The following is a 27,794-nucleotide window of genomic DNA, read 5'->3' as shown; positions in this document are numbered from 1 at the left end:
GAAGTGCTGATGAACCCAAGCACGTATGGCATCAGTATGACACCTTCTTTGAAAGATACCTACAGTAGCACATTTGCCTTTACTGTCATGCTTGGGTAAGCACTCTCTTGGCTGAGTGTGAAGACACGACAGCATCACTTCCCAAACCCTCTCTTCTAACTGATCCAAGTACTGAGTCCAAAACCTGCTTATACTGTGACAAGCAGAAGGGTCACAACACAGTCTGCAAAGGAGCAGAGGCTGAAATCATGCTAAAGTCTAAGGTCAGGCTCATAAGGCCCTATTTAGATATACAGATGAAGTGTCAGTCACCCAAGGAGAGGGAAAAAGTGAAGGAAAGCATCTGGGTATCCAGCATTGTTGCAAACCCAGGCTTTTATGTTCTTACTTCAGAGATCCTAAGCAGCTAGTAAAAGCCCTGGCATAGTCTTTTACACAACAAGAGCAAAGACTAAAACAACCTACCCATGACTGAGAACTTCAAAGGCCTGAAGTAAAAACAATTTTCAAAGAACACTGAACTTTATCCATGCTGCCAGAGCATTTCCCAATGCTGAATAAATCCAAATCAAATATTTCACCAAAAAAAAAAAAAAGCTTCTCAGCTGAAAACTTGTTTGTTATTAAAGGCACAGCTGTTTCCATAATCCTATAGGTAGCCCCTGCTCTGATATAAATTACACCTAAGCAATGAAAGTGCTGACTCTGTCTTAACTTGCACCACAAACAACACACACAGTACAACCTAATTCCTTAATGCTCATTCACATATATAGCACCACAACAGATAATGGGATTATGGGAGAGACTGAAGACTTCAGGATCAGACCAATAGAACTCCTGTGGCTCATTGCAAAACACTATGCAGAGAGAGAAAATATCATGACTGTTCATCCCTCTTAGGAGATATTTATTTTATATATATAAATATATAATAGTTTTTGCTTAAAGGAAACAGAACCAGCAAGGACACTGTTTTGATCTCCCCATCTGCACTGCGCTGCCATAAGACCAAAAGGGGCATTTAGCAAAGTCAAGATACAAAAAACTGAAAAATAACACCAAAGAAACATAGAGGAATACTATTCATAGAGAATGAACCAGTGTAGTTCTCTACTGCAGAATACCATTGAGACAAAGCATTCTGTAGTAGGTTCATCAATTAATTAGCACACTGTATACAGTAACACATCAGTATACGTAAATTCTGTGAACATCTGCTGCCATGTCTTAATAGTGACCTGAGTGCATGCACACATACACTACATACTACATACACAGAGCTCATTCTTCAAAATAAGACATGTAATTTTCACAAAGGTTTAACATTCCTGGTTTTCCCCCAGATTCAACCTTTGCAGAAACAGAAAACTTGTAATCCAACATTTGCAGAGTGCTTCCAAGTTTCTCTGAGTTCTCCTTTCCCCCTACTCCAAATATTTTCCCTCCCCTACAAACAGAAAACACAAGAAGAGACCTGTTTATCACATGACCTTCCTTTGGAGGAATCCTTACATTTGTACTCTTTGAATCACTTATGTATCAAAGAAAAAGGAAGCTGCTAATAATATTCACATGTAGCACATAATTCTTACCTTCCTGACTTTTAGATTAGCCTCTTGGGCATATGAAATTTATTAGGCACTGTTTCTTCCTTTCTTCTTAGGTGTGAGCTTGTGTGTATGTGTGTGTTTCTGTGTCTGTTTACAAAATATCTGATATATTCCAAAAAAGGCACACGTGCTGTGTTTTAACTCTATAAATATCACTATTTATATCACGACTTTATAGATCATTATTAATCTACACTGGCTTTACAGAACAGGATTATCTTTTAAAATAACTATTCATATTTAAAGATAATAAGTATGCCTACTGAACAAGAAAAGGGGAGTGCAAAAGAAAAATAAATGGGATTCATTAGGGAAACCAATGTGATACATACATGTTTTTGGTATGTCTATCCATGTAGCAGAACCAATGTGGTGCAGCCTTTAGAAACCAAGAGACATCAATTGGCTAGTAACCTTGTGCACCCCTTGCCTTGCCGGATGTCTTAGAGAGAGAATCATTTGGGACAGATGTGTTTCTATGACAGAGTATCAAGACATACAGGAGAGAACAATCTTCAAGTGGCATAATCCGTAAAAATTAAATACAAATATACCAAATATTTACCCAAAGCAGTAGCACTAATAGCAATACCATGCAGAATATAAAAGCAACAACTACAAGTAGGGAAACACTGATCTTTGGGCAGAAGAGTGAAGAAAAGATTCCACTTAGAACAAACCCCACTGTCAACCATCTGGGTTCCACTCAGATGCCCTTGATTTGGGGGGCTCCTTTACTGAACCCATACATAAAGGAGTAACAACCACAGCACTCAGACGAGCACAGAGCACCTACTGGTTAAAAATCAAACAAGGGTAACAGCAGGAGCCCAGGCAGTTTTGCTGAAATGAGATCTGCACAGCAGGGCAGGCATGGCTTTTCTTCATTACCCTAATAGCCTAATAAATAAATAAGGAATAGTTGTGTCCATGGCAATCACGCTGCTGATTTTTTCCTCCTTCCTTTCCAAGACACCTCAGGAGCGAGGTAGCCATACCCCAGCTTCAGAATCTCATCTGTAAATAAAAGACTGAGAGCTAAATGAAGCCCCTTCTATGATAGGATTTGACTAAAACTACTGCGTATTCTCAGACATTTAAACCACCTACCAATCATCAGGCCGTGGTGATACCTGAAACTGCTGCCAATTATTTTTCACTCCTGAATTCCTTATGCACTGCTTGCAAAAGGTATTTACACCTCTGCAGAGAAGCACACAAAATACAAATCTTCAGAAACAATAGAGTAAGACTAACCAGTAGCCTCCTTTCCACTTAAAGACACAACGGTTTCATACCCTGCCATTCCCAGCTTCTGTTTTATCCAAACTACAGCAAGCGTTGGCTTCCTAAAGTACAGTATTCTCAGCATGTCGCACGCAGGGCAGCATCCATGCGCCGCTGACTTGGTAATTGCATTATCTGCAGCCGCTGATGAATGAACAGCCGTAATGCATACATCCTGGCTTTAGCTCTCTCGGGACAAGCAGACACACACTCCCCACACCAGATTCACTCAGTTTGCTGAGTCCGAAGGTATACAGAAAATGCCCGTGTGCATTCCCTCTCATTTTAAAAGCAATGTTGTAATCTGCTCCCCCTTCCCCCTGAAAGAAATACAGCACTTCTATTTACAAGCACCAGAAGCTCATTCCCAAACCTACTTCTCTGCATCTGCAACCTATTCTACCTGCAAATAATAAGGCTTGAATAAAGGCTCGCAAAAATCGTGGTGTAACACCGGCACCGTCTCTGGATACTAGGAAAAACAGAGAGGCGCTAATATCCCACAGCATAATGGCCCTTTAAAGAGCGACTAGTCCTTATGGGTATAAATAATCTCAAGAATAAAATGGAGCCAAGGCGATTTCCAGCGCAGACGGAGGGCAATGATCAGCTGCCACATCTGCGAAAGCCCCGGCCGGCCCGCAAAGTTACCCGCGCAGAGGAGCTTACCTCGGAGCGGCACGGCAGCCTCCGTGCCCGCCCGGACGGGACGCCGCAGCCGCGCCGGGCCCAGCCGCCCGCGCCGCCGCGGCTCCCCGGCAGGCGGCGGCCGCGATGGGCGCCGCCCCCCGCCCGCCCGCCCGGCGGCAGCGGCGAGAGCCACCCGCTCGGCGCCGGCACGGAGCGAGCCCCTGCCGGGGAGCAGGAGGAAAGAGGGCCTGCGCTTCCCAGTCGGGAAAGCGAGAGCAAGCCGAAGCGGAGGCAGGCGGGAGCAGCGCGGAGGCCGCCGAGCTGGCAGCCCGGGAACGGGGGGCGCGGCGGCCCCTGCCCGACCTGTTGCGCCTATCGGTCGCTGTTGGTGCCTGGGGGGTGAAATTGGCTGAGGACTTAGCGCTGGGGAGGCCGTGCACCGGTGCGGGTGGGGACACGGCTGAGCAAGGGGTTTTCAATGCAGCCATCGGTGTCTCGATAGTGTGCAACACAAGTCACCGAAGAATGGGGAAGAGACGAAGGGGGAAGAGGACTCTGGTAAATCACTAAATGCTCCATCTGGGGGGAAAAAGATCAAATAGAGGGAAAGGGAAATCCCTGTCTCATTCACAAATCAATCCATTTTCACTGGATTAATACTACTGTTTTGGTTTCATTTATGCTTAGGGCACAACTCCAAGATCAGCTTGCGTACTCCACAAAAGTGGCGGAAAGGCGGTCCAGACTCAAGAGCATACAGACAAAACACGTGAAGGTACCAATCCACAGATGGCCTGACTGTGCTGCCTCTGTGTAAGGAAGAAACACCATGGACACACAGGGAATTTCATCCTTCTCAGGCTCACATCATGTGGACTTTTTTTAATATTCAGAGTTTATCACTCTGTTTTCTTTCTTTTTCACCTTCAAAGCTCCTGTTGACTTTAACATACTGACAGCCATAAGAATGTGGTTTGTCTTTACTTGAATACTATGCATGAATCAAAAAATCACCAAACAATTCAAACCAAATGCCAAAATAAATAAATTAGATCTCAATCTGTAAATTTGTTTGAAAACAAGATAAAACATGTTTTGTTTTCAGTGGCCAGAAGACACAAAAGAAGCTTAACCCCAAACTTTGTTCCCTCTAAAAGCACACTAACCTCTCAAGGGCAGCTGGAGTAATCGCCTTCATTTCAGAGAGATGAATAAATACAAAAGGCAGGCTTGCTGCCTTCCAGATGGGGACAGGAAGTTTGCAGTGATGATCCCCAGCAGCCCTCTGCTTCTTGAAATCCCCAGGAGAGAGGAACGTGACCATCATCTCAGAGCAGACTGGACAGCCGGGAAATCTCAAATCTGAAATCCAGCTAGGGCAGAAAATAGATGTCTGTTTCTCTCTCATCCAATGGAAAAAAGGGTGATAAAATTTGTGGCATCCTGTCAAAGCCATTGAACCCACTTAGGCACAAAACCTCATATTATCCAGGCTTAAGAGCATCAAGAAGAAAAATGTATTGACATTTTATTCACTGGTATTCCCACCCCGACCAAAAAAAAAAACAACAAAAAACAAATCATAAGAACAGCCATATTTAAGAATAATTGAAAGCAAGGCCTGGGATTGGCCTAATAACAGAAATGCTCATTTTAATTTAGAAACTTACTGAAGTGCCAAATGTGTGCAAGTCTGTATGTACATCTCCATGCAAAAGAGGCAGAAGCCAGGAGCATTGTAGGTAGATAGATAGCTAAACATTGTAACCTTATTCTCCCCTGGTCTGTTCAGGGTCTGCAAGCATTGTTTGCCTGTCTCTGCCCCTGAAACAGTGCTTCTGAAAACCAGTTCAAGTACCTTTAATTAGATTGAGGACTTGCTGGTTCATCTCTGAACCCAAGAATGTCAGTCCACAAATCTAGAAGAGCTATTCTGTTCCAGGTTTTTATGTGGGGAAGGCAGACAGCTGCTTAGGTTCATTCGTCAGGCAGATCCACCAGCAGCACAAAGTAAACCTGGTTTCGCCTCTCTAATGAATTAGAATGCATTCTCAGTGCAAGAAGTTCTGGACTGTATTTTTTATCTGCACTGTTGAAATACCACTCCTGCTATCCTTAGATTATACAATTGCTTATGGACACTGTAGAACAGTAAAAATGAGTTGACAATATCACAAGGAACGTACAAATGTATATCTTTTCCGCTGGCAACAGAGGAGTCTGTTAAAACCTCAGCACTGGCATGGCCACCACACTCTTCCCACCCACAGCAGCAGGCAATTGCAAGTCTCCATTTGCATGGAGAAATGATGATTTTAAGTGAAAGCCCACTTGCATACATGACACAATTTTCAAAAGCTGTTAACTTTCCTGAAAATTCGCCTATGTAAGAGCAGATATTTTTCAAAATATGCTCAAACGCTAAGCCCCATATAGCTGATGCAGATAAAAACCCTTCAAACCTTACTTGGGCTATCTGTGAGAAACCAGCATTTCCTCTGAAACAGGAGAGAGCTTTGTACCTCACTGCTGTCAGCAGGTGTCTTTACAGCTGCCCATCTGCTATGCACTTTGTAAATAACAAACATTTGTCTCCTGAAATGCCCCATCTTCCTGCTTCTCTCTAAAGCAGGAAGTCTGTCTTCCTGCTTGTGTTCAGGCTGTATTAAAGCAAAGCATGTAATGGACTGTTATCTTACTAGCAGCCAAACTAATAACAACAATCAGCCTAAGATGACACATGAACATGAGAGCTTAAAGTGTGTAGTAGGGCAATGGTTTCATTAGGAAGTGAACTCAGCCCTTCTTGCAAAGAGCTATGTTAGCAGAGGGAGAAAATCTTTCATCACAAAGTTACTGCTTTGAATCCAATGCAGAGATATCTCAGGCTGCATGAATGAATATTCCCTACTGCTACTGCATCCTCAGCAAACTGCCCCAGAGCAAGCTTATTTTTCTCTTGAGGAGTGTCTCTCAGGGACAAGTACCAGGAGGAAACTAACAGTGCTGATACTTCAGGTAGAGGCCTGTAAGAGCAACCAACAGCCTTCACAGTAACATCAATTGACAGACATGTCTCTCTTTAAGGGGTTTGTCCTGTGTGCACACACAAAGACTGCATTACACTTACAACTCTGAGACATGACCCAGGTGCATTGGAATTTTAATGCTAATCTAAGTAAAACACTAAGTAAATCTAATCTAAGTAAAATCACTGAAACAAGATAAATGTAATGGCTAAATAACTGGTATGAAAAAACAGAGATAAATGGATTATGGGGCAACACAGACAAAAAGCACTCAAACATATATCAGAAGCCTTCTTAGTAGGAGGACTTTGGCTACACTGCACATTTGCTCTCCACTCCCATTCCTTCCCATGCAAATGTTGAACTGTGAGGTTGAAAGACGAGTGACTCTTCATTAGACAGGGAGTATGCTGGTCCCAGGAGCTGTGATACCTCTCGTGAAATTTTTCTGTGCTCCCATAAACTACGTAACTTTTTAGATTCTTAATGACAAATATTCATAGGTAATAAGTACATGGGCATAAATACTCCTCACTGAACTTTGTGGGACTTCTCATCATCATCTTTGCTGATGATGAGAATTTATCTCATTGACTATGAAATTCCTGAATTCTGCCTCTAGATTATGTTAAAGGAGGCATATATTTAGTGCCGGAATGGCAATCCCCTACCTGAGGTGACACAGGAACTGGATGGGACAGCTTCTTAACAGCCTGTTGGCAGTGATGTGAGAAGAAAAATCCCTGCTTGGCTCAAACCCAGATAAACTTTTCACAGCATTAAAGCAACACCAGCTTTTAATTTATAAAATAGAGAAGTCATTAAAATAAAATCTGTGACATCACTGATCCCAATCCTGCAATTTCCATAGCCACAGCCTGAACAAAAGTGCTTAAACAAGAAGATCAAGTGTGTCTCAGGTCGCTGTCCCAGTGTCTTCAACTCAATGCAGGTGTACTGACTTCAGGCCCCTTCTTTGGGCTTCCCACCATTCTTCATCACACCATTTAAACCAGACACAAAGTCATGCTGATTCTGTGAAGGCATCCAGACAGACCAACTGCAACATTTTCCAAAGGCAAAATCATAGAGTGTAGTGAAAGGGAAATTGTATTGACCTTTTGCATTGCTAACAAGGGATTTGCAAGCACACAGGCTATGTTTGTTCAACCAGAGTTGAAAAGAAAAACAGAATCATATGAAACATCCCTCTAATCCATGAACCCAGTGAACAGGATGGCCCTAGCTATTGTGTCAGGACATACGGCTTGGGGTCCTTAATCCTTCAAATTATTGGCATGGTGCACTTGTTCTGTGACAGCTCTTTCAGATCTTTTCCCATCTCTATTGTTTTGTTTTCTGCTTGAGTAAATAGTAGGACGAAAGTGAGACACATTTGTTTCTGCTGTCATCTGTCAGAATGAGTGGTCTGGAACTTCACCTCCCTGCTTTTTCTGTCAGCATTGTATCTTGGCTACTGCAGGTGAGCTACCATAAAGGAAAGTCCCCTCCCATTTAGTCTTGTATGACAAGTGCAGAGTGAAAATGATAGCACAAAGTACAAAGCTGTCAAGGACAAGGGTCAAAAATAGTGATAAAAAATTAAAAACCAGAATCCACCTTATTTACTTCACAGACCACCATTCATATCCATGGTGGGCAAATGCAAAGTGAACAAATTGCCTCCAATTTACAGGAGAAAACTGAGGCAGAGAATGGCAATCTGACCATGATCACCCCACAAATCGGTGCAATATTAGAGATCTCAGGCCTTCTTAGTCCTAATTTCATCATCAATCCACTAGGCAGCACTGCCACTGCCTTGTTTTTGCATCAAAATTATTACAAATTATTAAACCAGGATTATGGTGATTTATACCAACTTGTCACAGACAAACAAGGGAAGCAGAAAAACTACAGTGTAGAATGGTTCAGCCACGAGGTGATCTTGAACAGCTCAGCAATTTTGTGTCATGGTTTTCAACCTTGGTTGTGGTAAAGGCTGCCGACCCCCACCTGGTATGAGAGGGGTCAGGACAGCACTGTTTTCTGGAAATCCTTTAGAAAAAAAGATTTTAACTCAGTGACCAGTCTTCATTTGTCTTCAAAAGACTCTGTGTTACTTTTAAACTAGACAGTCCCTCTACCTTCATTCTTTATAATTTAAATGGAATCATTGTAAGAAACCATATTGTTGGTGTTGATAGTAGAAAGGGAAGAAGAACAGCATTCTGTTTGTGCCTGCACTAGAGCCTCACTGGAGAGACAGGACAAAGGTAGCCTTGGCATCTGCTGTTATGTTCCAAATCCCAGGAGAAATGAGGACTCTGAATGCTGGTTTAACACTTCTCTTGCTGGGAACAATGCAATAGGAACAAGCAGATTCTGCAAACAAACAGTGTTTTTCTGAGCAGAGATACAGTTTGACTTTTCTTTCCCTGCCTTCCACCACAGCCTATTCCTTTACTCTGTCTGGTAGACAGGATAGTATAGAGGAGTATGTTTAGATTAAATGACTCAGAGACCTGGCTCTGTTTCCAGCTTTGCCAACTACTGCATGCAGCCTCGTACAAAACATTTGTCCAGTCTCTTGCATTGCTTGTATTTCCAGCCCTTTCAATTCAAGTAGCAGCTGCCACACCTACCAGTGTCCACATACATGTTCTTTGTCCCTAACACAGAAAGTCAAGGAAGTTTTGAATTGTCTAAGTCTACTGCAGACCATATGTGCAAGAAATCCATGCTTCCTCAAAGGGAATGCCTTGCTGTTCAGTTGTGACAGGGTGTATGGGCATATGTTTCTGCTTAGCCTAATTAATCATTAAATTATTTCAATAACCAATTCTTCTTTGGCAGGCTATGCAGGTTAATTCACATCTGTTAGTACATACGTGCACTTATACACATGTTCACACAGAAAACACACAGCCATCTTTGCTAGTTAAACACAGCTCACAATTTCAACAGGGAACATTGTGCTCTCTAGCAAGGTATAGGTAATGCTTAGAATAAGATTTTCCATAAAAATATAAATAATTTCTGAACCTGAAATGATTTCCATAAATGCATTATAATGCTACTTTCACTTTTTGTTGTGATTAATAGTACACACATCAGTAAACAACAACAACTTTAAAAGGGTATAGACAGAGTCCAAGCACATTTCAGATTTTGGTTTGAACAATTTTCAATTTATGTTTACTTTCATTGATAAATTCTCATCTCTAATCTTAGGGACATCCCATCCTAAAAAGGGATCAGATCTGACAGAGGGAACAAGAAGCTTCAGCAGTAGGGAGAATTCTCCCTTCTATCTCTCCAGATAGAAAAATACCTTTATTTAGCTGGAAAGAGAAACATAACCCACGAAATGCATAAAGTGTGCCAGGTCTCAAAAGTAAATGGTGAGGAAAATGCTAAGCAATCACTAAGAGTGTGCAACATCCACGACTAGCTGTAACAATATACTCAACAGATTGGGTGCCTTTTCTGTAATCCCACTTTTCAGGATTTGCTATTATTTCTACCTTAAAAGAGCAGAAATAGTCCCTGTCTCAGGACATTTTCATCCCTTCCATTCATGAAACAATTGAGTGGGCTCTTCTGCCTGTTCTTGCCCCATCCACCCTGGAAAGGGGGAGTGTTGAAATTTAAAAGAAATTAAAAACCTGCAGGAGAAGGTGAGCTGTGTTGTTGGAGACAGATTTTAAAAGTGAAATTGCTGAAACAGTGTAGGGTTAGAGACAGATTTAACAGTTTACACAGACAAATGGGAGAGCAAAAGTACAGGTAATGATTGGTTTTTTTTCTTCACGTAGAACTTCTTAAAACTGATTGCTTTGGATGAAATAACAATACATCTTCCTTAGCCTAATTTTTAATTTATAAAGCAAATTGAACTGAGTAGCTCTGGAAAAGTTCTGAAATTCCTTCTTTGCATTACTTTCTTCCTGTTTATACACAAAAGATAAATAGATAGCACAACCTGGAGATGTGCTAAATCTAAAATTACCTGGAAACAAGGAACAAGGAGCTTAGAGGGCATAGGAACATAAAGCAAAAGAACCTAAGCTTGTAATACTTTAGACCAAAGCCCATTATGAAATCTCTGACCTGTGGATTCTTACTTAGCACCACTGGAAGTTAAGTTTATTTCTCAGTATTTTCACTTGTAAAACTGAAGTCTTGAAAGCAATTTGGGAGAAGAGCAAAACACTTATTCTCTGCTGGGATTTAATTTGCTTTCTGTCTTTATTCTGTCAGCCGTGAGGGAATCTTTATCTAACCCACAGCAAGCCTAAAACTTTTGCAATGTGAAGGATCTGAGCACAGCAACATTAAAGAGAAACAAACATAAACAAAACCAGGAAAAGATTGATTTTAAAAAAAAATTCCTTCATCTCTCCAGCATGAAGATTTGAGTTTGTAGAGAATGTTAGATATAAGTTCTGACCTCTCTTGCATAAGAAATAATAGTAAATAATGGTAAGCCTAACACCCAGATTTTGAAATAATAACAGTCATCATAATCTTCATTGCCATTAAAGGCTTGGAGGAAATTTTGGAACTATTATTAAACTAATATTCCCAGTTTGGCCAGTGCACAGACAGATTTTTTTTTCCAAATCTCTTTTTTTGTCAACAAATTAAGTAATATGATATACAATCCCCCTCTTAGCCTTAAAATTTAAGCTAAAATAATCTGGAAGGCTTCACTCAATAACCCAACTCAGAACATCCTCTAGGTGACCTGTTTAAAGCTGCAGAGTTGTTCTCTATTCACAAACTCCCCAAAATCTCACTTCCCACCAGTGTAGTCTCTTATTCTAATAGGTGGGCATTTTACACAAAACCTGTATAATGCCAGAGACAGAGTAAAGTAGTATGTCCCAGGTATTTGTCCTTTGACCAATCTACTTGCAGCTGAGAATATATTAGCTCCTGCTGAGTCCCAGCCTGGACTGGGTAACCTGCTTTCAGTACCAGTTTAGTTCTAGGCCTCAGTATCCTTCATGGCAAATTCAAGCATAATCCCTTGTTGTCCCCTGTCTCTTTCAAATACCAAAACTACCGATGTAATCCACACTCTGGAAAACATAATTTTCTTGTTTTCTGAGTAGCCACCATCCAACTGTGGTAAATTAAGTGCTGTGCACAAACTTTAGACATGGACCTGCTTCCCAATAACCAATCTACCAAGAAGCTTAAGCAAGATACCAGTATTAAAGTCTTAGGACAGTCCTGCTGTGCTGCCCCTTTGACACAATGTTTAATTTTATAAACGACCAAAAAGAAAAACTGATGACAGTATTGTTTTAAAAGTTATCACAACTAGTCAACCAAAACCCTTGAGTGCCACCCTGAAAACTCAGCTTCTGAGCTTGCTAACATAGTTTTCTAAGGACTTTCCCAGGACAGTAACTGTAAACATAGATATGTGTACATTCTTTCTGTTACACGTCTTGTGATGAGCACCTCTCATAGCCAGTGCAGTGAAAAAGTGTTATCCTGACCATCCAATCCCTGGCCGTGGTCAGGAGCCTATGAATCCTGGGAGGAAAAATAAACTCTGCTCTTTCTTTCACCACGCCTCAACCTGTGTCCGTGTGATCTATTCATCTTCAGCGGTAACACTTGAGTCCTCACATTTGTGTTTTGCTACATAGTCTATGTCTGCCTCAGTCTGAGGGTTAAAACTGATGAGGGAGAAGTAAGCTGTATATACAGAATCCCTAAGGTTCTGAAATGTTACATAATAACAAGTCATTTGTAGAATCTGTTTTAAATAAACATACAAATTACAGAGAATTACTGAAAGACATACCCTGAGTCACACAGCTTTTGCTGTCACTTGTCTGCTGAATAAACTACTCTGCTCTGGGAATGTCAGTGTTTTATGTTGAAAACACAAAATATCACATATATATGTGACATATAGGCATACAGAAACACTGCTGTTTAATTTGGGATAACCTTAAATGTCCAAGCAAAGTGCCAAGTTTCCTCTGTAGCTTTCAATGCAGTTTCAGATAGAAAGCAAATCTCAATTATTTTTGAGACTCTGAAAATTAAATGACAAACACCAGGCTGTGAATCCAGGACAGAAGTCCTGCTGTTATGGCTCCCATCTGAGGTCCTGTACACCACACATTCCCATCACAGGACACTGGCTGCAAGATGTAATTATTTCTCTTAACACAAATTAAGGAATCTGTTGTTTCCTACCCATGAATTACCCTGAAAACTCCCTTCATTATCTCCAAGCCATTAAAACAGTCACAGTTTTATTTTGTCATTGCAGCACTTCTATTAGGTGTGAAACTAGTGCTTTCCTCTGGGATGGCATAGTATTTTAGGAAACCTATCTGTACACAAGCCTTTGTCTGAGAACGTTTATCGATAGAAACCATATCTATAACAAATCAATAAACATTTAAAATGGGTAACATGGTTCAGCTGGAGAAGGGAGATAAGAGCTTCCACCTAAGGATTATCAATGTTAAACCTCATTGCATTAAATAGAAACACAGGTTGTGATTACTGGGGTATTTACAATGCTGTCTTCATGCTTATACTGGTTAGAGACCATTTCTAAGAAATAAGCACTTTGCTTATTTAGCTTGTACCTTGCTTGACTGACCCTGATGGGGTGGACAAAGGAAAAGAGACTGAGTATCATTTGTCACACACACTTCAGTGATGAGAGGATAACAACAGTGGGGAACTCCAGGGCAAAGCCTGGGAGTACTGATTTAGATACTGAACTGCAATGATGAATCTCCTGTGCCAACTCAGTCTGACTGCCATTATTACCCAGAAGCTTGGGGGCAGATTTTTGTCCTCAGCATGCTAACTAAGGGAATATATGCAAATGTAACAAGCCTTAAAACTATCAGTCATACATCTTGACCTGAATAAATAAATTTGGATATTGCATCAAGACCATTCCAGCTTTAGCAACCATTGGCTGTAGCAACCATTTTAAGGACATTGCCACATGCCATTTTATCACACTGCATACAAGAAGAGAAAATCTCTGTGTTTTTCTTCCAACAAGAACTTCACTGTAATTGATTTAAGGACCCATTTTGATAGTCAGAAAAAATCACAGTCCAAGGTATGTACATATATAATCCTGCCAGGTACATTCTTGTTTGAAAACCCATGTATGTACATACATATGTATATTCTCATTCCCATGCCACACAATTCATTATGTGAAAATCTCTATGTTTTGTAGCATCATCATCTGGTGATGCTTGAAGCTGCACAGTTTAAAGAAATTGCTCTGCCTTCCAGGGGCATTAATTTGCCGAAATGTTAGCTGCCATTTCTCTATTACTTCATTGCAACTTGAATTTGTAAAAGGTGCTTGGTGGCTATAGAAAATTAACTGCATATAGTAGAGCAAAATTATTAATAGCTTTCTAATACTTCAAAATAATAGAGACACACATCCCTTCATCAGTTGGGTACATCAGAGAAGTCATCCCATACCTCTGTACTCCATGCATGTATCCCTCTGCATCCCATTGAAATACAGTCTGTGTCAGGACAACAGTGCAATAAGGACTACTGCAGCAGGGCCAGAAATATGGTTTATATGGTTTGCAGGAAATGTCAGATGTTAACTTGAATACCCTTTTCATATAAACAAATTACTAGACTAGATGGTAATGATTTCGAAGAAGAACTACTGCCAATGACTGAAATCATGCTACTATAGGTTTTATGAGATAAATCTTCAAAAGTTCATCGAAGAAATTGCAATGCAACAGCATCACCTTGACAAAAGAAATGGTGATCTGATGTCTACTGTCAAGACCAACCTTCAGCCTCAAGGTACGACTGCTATCATTGTTGCCAACATTTTTGATGGAACAATATTTATTAACATGTTGAAATCTGATGCTAGCAACAACCCACTTAATGATTATGCTCTGAAAAGTTTTGCCATACCGTCGAGCCAGAGAAGCAGGCCTGTAGGCTAAGCTGTTTGTGCTGACAAAAGTCTCAAGTCTCAGATGAGAAGCAGGAAAGAAAGGGAACCTAAAGGTTTTCCAAACCTCTAACACCAAGCCAACAAAAGCTCTGGGGAAACACATTACAGGAGTTATATGCTGAACAAGGCCGATGGGTTTATGCACATGGTGTTGGCAGCCGAGTTTCCTTCACTCACAGAACTTGAATAGATTGAGAAGACACTGAGAGAAAATCCCCCCAAAAGTAAGTATATGACAACACTGAATTGCATTGCTCTAGGGCCCTAATGGGACATGAAAAGCATATGCTGAAATAGAGAAGATTTTATTGAGTTTTTATTCATTTTATGCTGTCCACTTCTTTAATTTTCTTTTCCTATAATTTCTAAATGCTTATAAAGTTCTATATATTCCTAAAACACAGCAATATGTAGTAAGTATACATATACCAACCTGAGTTACTATTAGGAAAGAGAAAGAACAGTCAACTTATCATTATTTAGAAAAAAATGCATTGGTGACACACGACACAACTCTAGAATTTTTACAGAAATTTATTCCACTGCAATTCATTGCTTTAGCTTTCAGGAACTCTTAGACAGGAATATGAGCATATAAAAACCAAAAAGTAACTGGGATGTGTTAACAGGACAAATGGTACTGAGACATCAGGACTCAGATTTTAGGCAAACCACCATCTAGCAGGGAAAGGTCTAGCAGAAATTAGCAGAAATTACTAGCTGACATCCTAAAACTGTTGCAATCTTCAGGCTTCATCATGAACTCAAGAACTTTTCAGAAGTTCTGAGTTATTTTTCTTTATTGTGCTTAGGCAGAGCAATCATACTAGAGCCTATAAAGATCCAGTGTCACTTCAAATCTTGCTAAGCCCTTAGTCTCACTGACATTCATCAACAGTAGGCTCTACTCCCTAATTATTATAAATTATTGCTATGTGAAAAAATATTTCCTTTATAGCTACATCAGCATGCTTCTCTGCATCTTATTGTTGTTGCTCCACCTTTTCTGCAGCAGCCAGACACATACCTTAAGGAACCATGGAATTAAGCAACTTGGATGTTGGAACCAGCTGAATAGCTCAAAGCAACTACACGTCCTGGAATGTGCAAATAGATTTATATCTCCTATATGAAGCATATTTTATGTAATGAACAATAGTGTAATTTTCTCTCCTTTCCTCCTTTGGACTGAATTCTCTGTGGATACAACTTTTCTCTAGTCTCTCAGCCTCCTTTGGGCTGAATTCTCTGGGATCCTCCCTCATAGGGAGTCCCACTTATCTCAGTCCTTATTATTTGATGAAAACTCCCGAGCTCGTTAGAATTTTGTTTCTTGTGTTTATTAACAGGTGATCACAAGACAGGTCTCTCCAGGCTGGTTACAAGGTTAATCTTTGCAATTTGGCACATTTCTTTCTTCTGATGGTACAAACAAGGCCTTGTGGCACACTTCGTGTCTGATGCACAAAATGGCCCCGAACTACGCAGTTCTTTTATCTTTATACCTATTTTTACCCAATTAACAATAGACATGTATATTATTTTTCTTAATGACCCAATGACCCATCACCTCTGTGATGCACTGCGGCATTTTCTATCCAATCACTTACTATTACCCAAAACCTTCTAGGAGATGAACATGAAGAAGAAAGAAGAAGGGACAAGGGACAACACCCTAAATCCTCCATCTTGTCTCCTGTTCTCTAAATTAACTTTTTCACCCAGTGATTTAAAAAACTTTCTAATCTACACACTTACACTTTTAGCTTTTTCTATCTAACTTTAACATTTGTTTTCATGTATCACCATGAAAACATGCTCATGAATTTCATGTTATATGAAATTCAGTGTTTTTCTAGATCTTATAACTAAGTATCAGAAACAAGGGCATACAATCTGTATCTCAGACTCCAACAAATAGAACAAATCTCTCTGTCTTGTGAATTCCAATTTAACTCATGATCTTAACCTCAAATTGGACACATACTAAAATAAATTCCTTGGGATGTATTATCAACAGAAATCTGACCTAATCACCCTTTAAAATAATCCCCATGTAATCAGTTTCTATGCAAAAACAGAAGTCAGTGTTTCCTCTCCCCCTCTCTCCGGCTGTAAAAAGCTGGTCCATATTAAATTAATGTGTGCTTTTGACTTCTCAGTCTTTGGAGCTTGTGTCTGTGTGTGGTCTGTTCTCTCTGTAGGGTATGACCAGCAATTCATGTGCGTCTTCTACATTTGTTCAACAGCCATGAGTGGCCCAGAGAATCTCTGCAAAGAGGGGCTCATATGGCAATGATTAATGGGGGCTGAGAAGTAAATAAATAAGTTGTGGGGGGGACTTTGAAAGTGGCACAGAACGGAGGAGAACGAAGCATCCCTTGAGTTTGATAATGAATTCATAACCAACTGTAAGAGCAAATGAAGAGATAGTGCCTGCACCTAGAAGCAAGAGAAAACAAATTAGGTGGACACATTATGAACCAGGATTTATAACACAATAAAAATGAAGACTATCATATCTGGAAAGATCATAATGAAAGCACCAGCTTCCTGGCAGTTCTGAAACAGGCAGCAGGGCTACTGGACTATTAGAGATAGCTTCAAACAGCAGATGATATAAATCAAGGGGAGAGCAAGAAAAATGGTATCTTTTATATTAACCTAGGGAGTTCTGTGTTGTTACTTTGCAGATTGCACCTTTCATCTGTAAATACCTACAAATTGTATGTGAAATACATGTATGAGAACACAGAGCTGCACACAGAAATATCTGCTGTGATATCAATGTCACAGTTGACAAGATACATGGGATTCAGGCTTACTTTTGTGTTGGTACTTGTGTATTGGCCCTTTCTCCAGGATCAGGCTAGAAGGATCTGAAGTTGCTCAAAATGCCAGCAGCCTTGTAAGGCAAATATGGGACAAAATAATACAATAGCCCAGGCCAAACACTGGAGATCAGATGTCTTCAAGTTTTCTTGACCATGGTCTTTTTCTTCCTGCCATGCTCCTTTTTCATTTCTTGGCAGATATCATTTTTATGATATGTGCATATGAAAGGGGGAAAAGATGGGATTTCACACCTGCTGGATTAAGTTGCCATGCTGCTAATAGTGCAATGCAGCCCAGCCCTGTGGTACTACCATCACACACAACCCCCTCAAGTCTAGAGAAAAAAAACAGTATCTTAAAAATACTCTAAAAAAAATCACTGAATGCTGCTGGCCTGTCTCTAGGCTTCCTTAAAACAGAAGGAAATATTTTTGAAATACTTCTTCTTCTATGCAGATCAGACTATCATCTATGTTTGACCAGACCAAGTACAAAATACTGGGTAATTTCCACCTGATTCCACAATTTTCTCTATCATGGGGGCAGAAGGTACCATTCAGATACCCATCCAATGCTCTGATGAGTCTCAGGAGAGATGGAATCATAAACCTCTCTAAAGCAGGCTGCCTTCTTAGGGAGCAAAACTTCAACAAACCTGAAACAAGCAAGCAAGCTTTCACATAACTTGGGTTTTTGTGTTTTTTCTGCTAAAAATCTCTCTACGGCAATGTCTATGAGTAATATATATTACAGGTAAGGTTCTCAGTACATCACAGCCTACACCACCATCTCTGCTACTGGCTGTCATAAGAAGGATGAGGCTATCCAGTTCCAGGATTTGAGCCATTCAATTTGAGTTTGTGTGTATTTCATCCACCATGTGCAGCTTCCCTAATGCTTAGCTGAGAAGGAGACTGTCATTCGTTTGACCATGTGCATTGATCAATTCAGATAGGAAAGAATATAAAAGTCAAAGGAAACGGTCAAATAAGAGCTGTTTTCTATGTTTTTTTCCTATTAACATTTTCAGTTTCCATATGTTTTTACATCTTTGGTTCCTTTGGCTAAATCTGAATATGATACCCCAGAAATAATATCGTAATGCATAGGATAATGAATAGAAGAGCATACTACATACTTGTGTAAATATATTCTCAGGTCACTTCTAGGCTGATAAAACACTCATATGCTGCTCTTTGATTCTGTGACATGAGCAGAGATCCTTTACTGAATTATGATATTGCATTAATTCATTCCAAGTCCAGCTGTTAGGCAGCACAGCTACAGTTCCATTTGGATATCATGAGCTTTGCACATGCAATAAATCACTGTGGCAGCAGAGGGATTTATGTGAACAATTCCTCATACATTTATACAAATTCATACACTTATCAAAGGCTGTCTTGTTTAGCAGTTCACCTCAAATACCACCTGCAAAAGCGTGCTATATTTCAGGATCTGACATGTTCATTGAGTCAATTTATGTGATGAGAAATTCAGTAGGACCAAAGACTCACAGGACATTTTGGAGAAATGCTGAACATGGAGACCCATTGTTACTTCCTTGTTGAGCCTTTAGAGCCCCAAACACATTCTGTACTCTGATGTACTAAAATCAAAGTTATAGTAATCTATGCATTCTTGACTGTCCCCACATTTTAGGGCATTCACCATGTCCCAGTTGCACTGGCATGGCAGTTTCAAGCAGAAGAACCAAATATATATTTAGCAAAGCTGATACACAGAAGAAATACATACCTCCTGGCCCAGAGTTACACTGAACAAAAGGGACAAGTCAGGATTTTCAGAAAAGCTCAGGGCACTGGACATACAACTCCCATTAAAAATTGGTTAAGTGACTTCATGGTGTTTTTTTTAAATACTAACTGCAGTTATTCAAAGAACACACCAGCTAATATATTTGGATGCCATTACTCTGATTAATAAAAATAGGAGCCTAAATCAGGCTCCTAAACCCATACTGAGGCATTGAAGTAAGTGTCCTGGTCTGGAAAAGTGCTGAATACCAGCCACTCCCACTGACTCAACAAACGTGCTCAGCACCTTGCTAGCAAATCAGGCTCAAATTAGAGCACTGACATGAAGCCAAGTCTCAAAGCAAAAACAGTTCATCAGGGGAAGCAAGGAATAGAGGGAAAAAAAAAAAAAAAGCTACAGGGAAGAGTGAAGAGATTGCACTACAGAGTCAGCTTTAGATTGCTACAAAAGATTTTTCTTCAGAAGTTTGACATTTTTAATGTATGCAACATAAAACAGTTCCACAAACAGAAGGTCTTTGCTTAAGTCTGCTTCAACAACACCAATACCAGTTTCACATAATGTACAATGCATCCCCAGAGATTTGCACTAAATCAAGTTGACAAGAAAATCAAGACAGAAACCATGCAGAAGTGCTCTGAAAAATATATCAAAAAGGCTATGCTGATTCTGCAGCACATCTCTGTGCACAGATAAGCCAGCTTTCTCCAAAATCATCTCATATTGTTGCTAGGGCATGTGAAAATGTACAGAGGCAGGATAGGGGCAATGTAGTTGTGTTTAATGTAAAAATTACACATCATCCATGGATATGGGAAATAAATTACCTTCACTTACACAAATTCTGTTGCAAATACTTTCAGCACTACTATTGCTTCAGCACAGCCAGGATTGGGTGGGTCCCTGTTGTCAAATATAGCATGTTCCTCTAAGATGTTTGAACTACCACTAAATTAATTTCATGATCACTTGACACAGGTTTTCCCAAACAGCGTCTCTTCTGATTTTTTGCACAGATATTGCAGTTTTCTTTGCACAGATTTATGTTTTCCACTTACATATTTTCCTATCTTGCCTTAATATGGTTTTATAAAAGGGTAAACATTCAGTCTCTTTCCAGAGATACATGGCAGCCAAAAAGCTTTCCTAATGTGTCTCCTGAGAAGTCTTTGAGGCAGAGTCCCACATAGGATAGATCTACCAGAAAATTCTCTGTCATACCACTCCCTGGTCTCTGCCACTAGTGCTGGGGGTTTAACCATATGAAAGAAGACATGTTCCAAAATTGTCAAAGGTCTGGTGCACTCTGAGAGGTGTGAAAGACATGAAAATTCAGAAAAGATTCAATGTTACTCTGAGTTAGATATTAGGCATGTTAAAGCCTGAAGTTTATGAGATATTTCAGTCACCAAAACCCTCCCAGTCTTTGGCTGGATCAGTGATTCTGGCCTACGTATTTTGGGAGACATATCCTCCTCCGTAATTAATTTGATACAATCTTGTTTTGACAAATATGCAGTTCAAACATATTATTATTTCCTAACATATTTTCCACAAAGCTGTACATCTGTTTTGCACCTTATATTCATTATTTTAGGCAGCTCCCACCCCAGAGTCCTTGCACTCCAGGTTCCCAAGACAAGAAATTGAGTGACTAAGGGAAAAATGTATGAAAGAAGGTGGCATGAATAACAATGAAGATGGGTGTGCTCACATAAATCAGAAGTCACCATGGTCACAGATGGCCTCCAGCCTCAAGACTTCCAGGTGACAGTGATTTGTAGGCAGTGCAGCAAAGACAGGCCTTGAAGGGGGTTTTGGAAGACAGTCAGGGAGTAGCTGAAGTTTGGCAGAAGATTTTACAGGAGGTGTCTAAATGGAAAAATGCGGACAAATAAGGAGCTAAACGTTAGTGGAATAAAGCAAAGGCAGAGAAAATCAGGTATTCCATTAAATAGTGAAGGAAGTCTTAGCAATGAAACAGAAACTGCTCCTTTGGCTTTGTTATAAAGACCAAATCTGGTATTTTTTTAAATGAAACATGATTTTTGGTTTGGTTTTAATTGTCCAGCTTCTATTACAAGCTTATACTAACAAGTTTGTTTGGTCTTTTTCCACTTGGAAAAAATAGTGCCAACCCATGTTTTGAAAATATTAAGAGCTTTCACTGGAACATTGGTGAAAGGCCAAGTCTATTAGTATATTGTTAAGAAACAGGGTACACACAAAATCAATCTGATATAACAAACACAACTTTGTATCCCTGCTCACCTATATCATGTTTGGTAGCTCTTTTGGAATCATAACTACTTGTAATGGTACTAGTAAAATCTTTGAGGGCAAATTTTGTAGGCAAAGGTAATAATTCTTCCTAAATTAACTGATACAGTTGAGAAAAAACAGACAAGCTTCTGTACTGTCAGTTTCCTAAGCCTTTGACAGAAACACTCCATCATTCCCTGTAGATTTACCTTCTCTGACCCCCTGACACAAACATCTGAATATGCCATTTAACTTGCTAGCAATATAATGTAAATATAGAGAATAACACAGTCTTGAGTAAGACATGGACATGTCCAGACAAGGAACAAACTGAGGAGTCTAAATTTGAAGTTCCAAATAAACATAGTTCTAGAACAAATTTGCAAGCCTGGATGCCATCCTGTTTGGGTCCTGACAGAGCCCATGGCTTTCATTGGCATCTGGGAGTGATTGAAAGGAGAGAGCAGTTGCAAAGACCATTCAATTATTGAAGATCTTGAAAACCATCATTCAATTTCTCTGTATATCAAAAGAGAAAGAGGAGGGAAAAAAAACCCAAGCCCAAAACTCCACCAATTTCCTTAAATTTCTAGGAAAGCAAAGAGAAATTTCATACCCTCCTTAGTGACTTGTATTGAAGGCAAGCATCCAAACATAAAACATTACAGTTTTAGGAGGCATGCAGTGGTCCATTGACTTCTCAGTAGTATTCATGCTAAACTTCTCAGTATTATTCATGCTAATATATAGAACCAGCTCTTTCTTTGCAAGAGAAAGATTCTGGGCATGTATCTGATTTGGGAAGGTATCTGTTTAGAGACTGAGTGTACAGCTGATTTTACTGAAGAAAAATCCAACAAACTGAATCGGGGAAAGTGCCTAACCACCAGTGACCTGGTTAGAAGGACTCTTACACTAACAGGTATCTGGTGTTGCTACTTAATGAGCAAGCCTAACTTCAGCACTTTTCATGTGGGGGATGAGCTAGCGATTATTGCATTGGTCTGTTGGGAGTGGGAGGAAGCAGGAGCTCCCCAGGAGTGTGCCGAGCCACAGGATCCCATATCCAGGGGATCTCTCTTCCACTTGGTGTGTCCGAACTGATGCTGAGCACTTCATAAATGCTGTGCAAGGTTCACAGACAGGCTGGAACAAGACCAAAACTTCTCATGCAATCCACCTGTCTCAGCTATTTTGAGTTTGTGTCAGACAGAAGTTTGGACATGGCTAATGCTTTTTCTAATTGTAGGCTATAAAATCCAGGGATCATTTGAGAGCAGAGCTCTTTTATTGGGATCAAAAAGCAGCTAATGTCATGGTTCATAATGTCCACAAAATCCTGACCCAAATCTCACCAAAAGCTTACAAAATTCAAATGTCACTTTCTTGTTTTATCCCTGACAGAGACAAAGAAACTAAAGCCATCTAAATAAACCACGTGAAAAGTCTTGGCAAACCAGTTCTGTTACTTCATGTAAAGGTCTGGACACAGTTGCAGAATGTGTGTGTTTATCCAAAGCTGCTAAGCCATGAAAAGGTGGGGCTGTCACTAGTAGAAGTACATTTAGTGGGAGATGTTATGCAGCATGGTGACAGTCATAATTTAGTATATTATGTTATTACGGTAAATATTATTAATATTATTATATTATTATTAAACTTTCTAGCAACATATCAGACTATATTAATAATTCATATTTCTGCTCTCTCATAATCTGTTAATGCTCATCAGCAAATCAGAAAATTAATTTGGAAAGTACTGCTGCTCTATTTCCTAAAAAGCATATTTTTAAACCAAATTTTCTGCACATCCCCATATTTATACACTCTGGTGTGTAGGCTCTGGTTTTTCTGAGATGCAGACCAGCATATGCAGGTGCAAACTGTAACCAAATGTGATTATAACTCTATTTTGCAAAAAACATGACTCATAATGGCCTCTCTTTCTCAAAAGCTGTGTATTAGGATAATTCAATGACTGTGTTTTCCAAAAATCAGTGCTGGTGACTGAGGTCCTTTACGACACTCACAACTTTCCACAAAGTATTAAAATGAGAGATGCTTATATAAAGCTGACACCCTGAATGCACTACTCAAGTATCTTGGTGACATAAATGTCAAATAAATTAAATCTGGTGAGGTAGAAACATGTCCTGTAGCATTTTTTACATGACATTAGGAATGCAGTAGCATGGTAGTTCAGAACAGAGCTGCACTAGGTAAGGAAAAGCAGCAAGGCTAGAGAGGAGAGCAGCAAAGAGAGTGAAAATTGTTTTAAATGATTGCTGACTGCAGGTGCCCAATTTGAATTTTCTTGTGTCTGTACTTTCTCCCTCACAAGTGCTGAATGTCTGCAGTATTCAGCATTTTTGAAAACAGTTTCTAGGTTACATGGATTTCAATTTAAATATATCAGGGAGGAGGATTCATTCAAACATTAGCATTCTTTTTTTCAATTCTAACGTCAGTGGAGCCATTTTCAGCAATTTCTTTCATTTCTTTCATTTTTCTGACAAAGAAGAATTACTTAATTGGAGCTCAATGATATTCTGGTTTCCCTGATTATGTAACTAAGTAGCCATAAAACAAACCAAGGATGGGTTCAGCACAGCTAACATGGAATGGGAAAATGAAGCTGACCTGCCACTGACTTCTGGGTGACAATAGAAAAGGCCTTCTCTGATTCAACTCCTTTCCCTGCATAGTGCTGGCTGAAATTTATTCCTCCTTTGTAACAATTGGGTGGAAACATTTTTCTTCTCTCCACCCATCTCACACAGTATTCTGTTGACAGATTCTTCGGTTTCAAGGCAGCTGCTAAAACATACCTCGGGAATTAATTTCTCTTAGCATCAAAAGCCCTGGCTGGTGGTGTCAGAGTGCAGTATTTCCTTGTCACAGCCTTCAGGTCACTTTACATAAATCTGTAGCATAAGGAGAATATTGAAGTTTCCTCAGAGGTGTCATTTGATCACAAAGCAGAGTATATGTCTCAGAGAACCATCTTTGGATTTATGGTAAATGCTGAGAAAAATCTAGAAAAATCAGTGCGAACTCATTTTCACCTACTCATGTTTGAAATTAATGTTAAAGTTATATATCAAAGGCAAAGTCATCCAGTAGCACACTACCACACCCCTTGTCTCCCAGATGTATAACTTGTTTTCACTCAGATAATTACTACACCAAGACTTACAGTCTGTCAAATATAATATAATAGGAGTGGGAAAGGGAGCTGTTATGCAATGTTTTTATATCCCAAATACCACCTAAAGACTGGACTGTACAGGTGCAAGAGTAATTGTTTTTAGCTGTCATATCTCGCATATGGTTTCTCACAATAAGCATAAACTTCCTTTTCAATTGCAACAAGGGGCAGATGAATGACAAATCTACTTGCTTTGTGCTGATCCACACTTAGCACAGCATCCAACAAAGATCTTACTCTCCAACTGCTGGTTTTGTGCAAACTTTGTTACAAGGTTATGTGAATTTCCCAACCTGAATGAGAGCAGTAGGACTTGAATGAACTTTCACAATCTGTGTCAGAACCAGCACTGGAAGGAAACTTGTCTCCCAAGTCAGTGCATTACTGGTGTGATGTTGATGCTGCAGCACCAGCACTGGATGCACAGTGGAGGTTCAAGTGCATCTAAGTGAATGGTACTGGTCTGGCAGATTCTGGGTTTTCCTCTTAGTGAATGCTTCTTCCACATACTCAAGGGTCTACTAGATGTCTCAGTTTCTAGTGTTCCAGCCAACACAGGTGCCAGAGATCTCCTCTCCAACAGAAATGTTACAGCCTAGTGTCTTCCAGACAAAACCAAGCAAATCCTAGGGACTCTAAATCAGCTCTATCCCATTGAGAGCTGTACTATTTATAGATCTTCTAGGAATCAGTCCTCACATAAGCAACCTGAGCAGTGATTAAATTCATAGCATAGATGCCATGAATTTTTCCACTACAGTTTATATAATTTTGCTCATAAATACATCCAATCTCAGCTTAAAATCATCTGAAGGTTTCAAAGCAGTAAATCACTGCAGCATGAGACTGCTAGCATTGATGAAGAGGTGTCAGCCAAATCTCTTTTATGGGAATTCCAGAGACCAAATCTCTTCCTACTTCAGAATGTCCCAGGAGGCTGCAGAGAATGGCTTTCCCCAGCAAAGATGACCCTGGGTCTGCTCAACAATGATAAGAGTTCAAGCCGCAGGCAATTTGTTTTGTGTTGCCTTTAGCAACAGTGATATGAAAATAATGATAGATACCCTGGTGATAACAACTCCTGGAGTCCTAGCTAGGCTATTTTAAAAGAGAAACAAGCCCTTCTCTTTTGCTAGCACAGACACAGCTTAAAATAAAGGCTGCAAAAGCAATACTTACCTGCCTTTCAAATGGGTGTGCTGGGAGCTTGCCTGTACTATTGGTGTGTGCTCCTGCAGCAGCATTAGCCAAATGTTGCCTCATTCTGCTTCAGCTGCCTGGCTCTGGGAATGGGGCAGTGTTTTTGTAGCAATACCATCTTCTCCCTTCCAGTCATGAAGGATGTTGAGGATAAGCTAGCACCAGTGGTGATTCACTGCATTCCTCCCACCACCAGCAGTGACCTGTTGTCACTGAATTGCATTTTAGTTATAGGCAAGTCTCTTTGCCCCATGCTCATTTCTCTTCCATAGTTCACATGAAGCAGAATGGGATAAAAATTACTGTCCTAATGACCTTCAAGATGGACCTGGCCCGGCACAGTGTCTCTCAGATGAAGTCACCAGACACACTGTGCAAGGCCAGTACAGTTTCAAGTGCATGCTAGTGTTGTCATCAGGACTCCATTCACTGTGCACTGTTTATAGCTACATGTGCTGTCACTAGCATGGATTGATCTACATTACTAAGTGTTTCATAAAAGCTTACAGGAATCAAATACCAGAAAATGTGTGAGCATCATATTACAGTTTACTACCACAATAATTCTGTGGCTTGCACTGAGCTTTTACTACTGCTTTCCAAGCAAAGTCTCCAGAAACATGAAAGAATTTTTATGTAGAGGTACTGCTAGAGGCTTCTCACTTCTAACAAGTCAAATTGACCTCTTGAAGAAAATGCAACTGCTTCTGCATTTATTTCCTGACACTAGTCTTTCTAATTCTTTGTGAGACAGACACAGTCAATATTATTTGTTTTTAATAAAGAAGAGATCACTGAGATTGATGGAAGGAGAGACTAAGGTGAAATACCTGAGTGGTACATGTGGATATCTACTTGTGTAACTGTTAGGAATAAGATGGTCACACAGGACCTAGAGAAGGCAAAGGCAATACTTTAGGTTATGGAATGAGACTGTTTACATTTAGATGAACTTCAGGAAGAGCTTAGAGATTCATACAGTACTCAGGAGGATAAATCCTTGCTGGATAGTAGACAATTACTGACAGAGAAAGTACTATTTACAAGACACAGAAGTCTCACAGTTAGGGGTTAACTTGAGATAACTGTAAGTCACATATACAGTTCCTAACAGAACACACAATATGTACTGAAATCCATGAGAAGGGAACATCAGAAAAACCACCGAACACCACTTCCCAGAAATCATCTGTTCTATATCTACCCTTATCTTTGAATGACAGAATTCTGTAGCTGTTAAAGCTGCCCTATGTGTGACACTCTGCATGAAGCAGGCTCAAAACCTAGTGAATCTACTCAGCAGGGAATTTCTCCTCTGAGAGGGAATCCTTTTGTAGCATAAGGAAATTGCAGCTGTTCCTTCTTCACCTCCTGCTATAGAAAATGCAGCTGGAAAAGTTAGCAAGGCCTGGACAGCAACAGCTCCTCTGTTACCAGCTTTTGGAATAATGGGCCAGCCACTCTTTTATATAACTTTTTAAAAAAGGTAAGAAGTGACAAATTTTGTTTGGATATGTTTAGCACAGTTTGCCACAAAAATCTGAGAAATCAGTGTGTTCACTGCACCCCCTAACCTTGTTTCCAACTCTATTTCTATCCACATTCAGTGGTTAATTATATTTGAAAAAACAAGTCTTGTATGATGCAAGTCTTCCAGGAAGCTGGTGTTTCCAATTAATTCAGAGCCTTGCTAATCTGCTCACTGTTCCAGGGGCTGGCACAGAGCTCTTTGCTCAACTACCACTTGAGATGCATATGCTGAGATCTTATGCAGAAGGGAAACAGAACATGATTTAAATTCATGGTTTTCTTCTAAAAGTGGAAAATTCATTTCAAGCCCTGTAGATAAGCATCTGTAGCATCCTGTACAAAAAGGAGCCATGATACCTTAGTCTAGATGACACACTAAACAAAAAGGCTTGCCCTATTACTAGTAATTAGTCAAAGTG

General features: G+C 40.0%; 1 protein-coding gene across 9 annotated transcripts in view; it reads right to left on the bottom strand.

Annotated features, from left to right (window-relative positions):
* Positions 1–3,652, bottom strand: part of SORBS1 (sorbin and SH3 domain containing 1) — a 164,655-nt gene extending 161,003 nt beyond the window's left edge. For 8 of the 9 annotated variants that reach the window (XM_088059985.1, XM_088060006.1, XM_088059992.1 and 5 more), the window contains exon 1: positions 3,570–3,652. The gene's annotated coding sequence lies outside the window, so the exon portion shown is untranslated. The remainder of the gene's footprint in view (positions 1–3,569) is intronic. The other variant, XM_088059982.1, reaches the window with a different exon arrangement.
* Between the last annotated feature and the right edge of the window lie 24,142 nt (positions 3,653–27,794).

The sequence above is a fragment of the Pseudopodoces humilis genome, chromosome 9, assembly GCF_049639895.1.
Source record: "Pseudopodoces humilis isolate 2021_Gansu_Grassland_sample_001 chromosome 9, ASM4963989v1, whole genome shotgun sequence".
NCBI classification, from domain to species: domain Eukaryota; kingdom Metazoa; phylum Chordata; class Aves; order Passeriformes; family Paridae; genus Pseudopodoces; species Pseudopodoces humilis.
The sequence above is the reverse complement of the archived record's forward strand: the minus strand, read 5'-3'. Positions and strand labels throughout refer to the sequence as shown.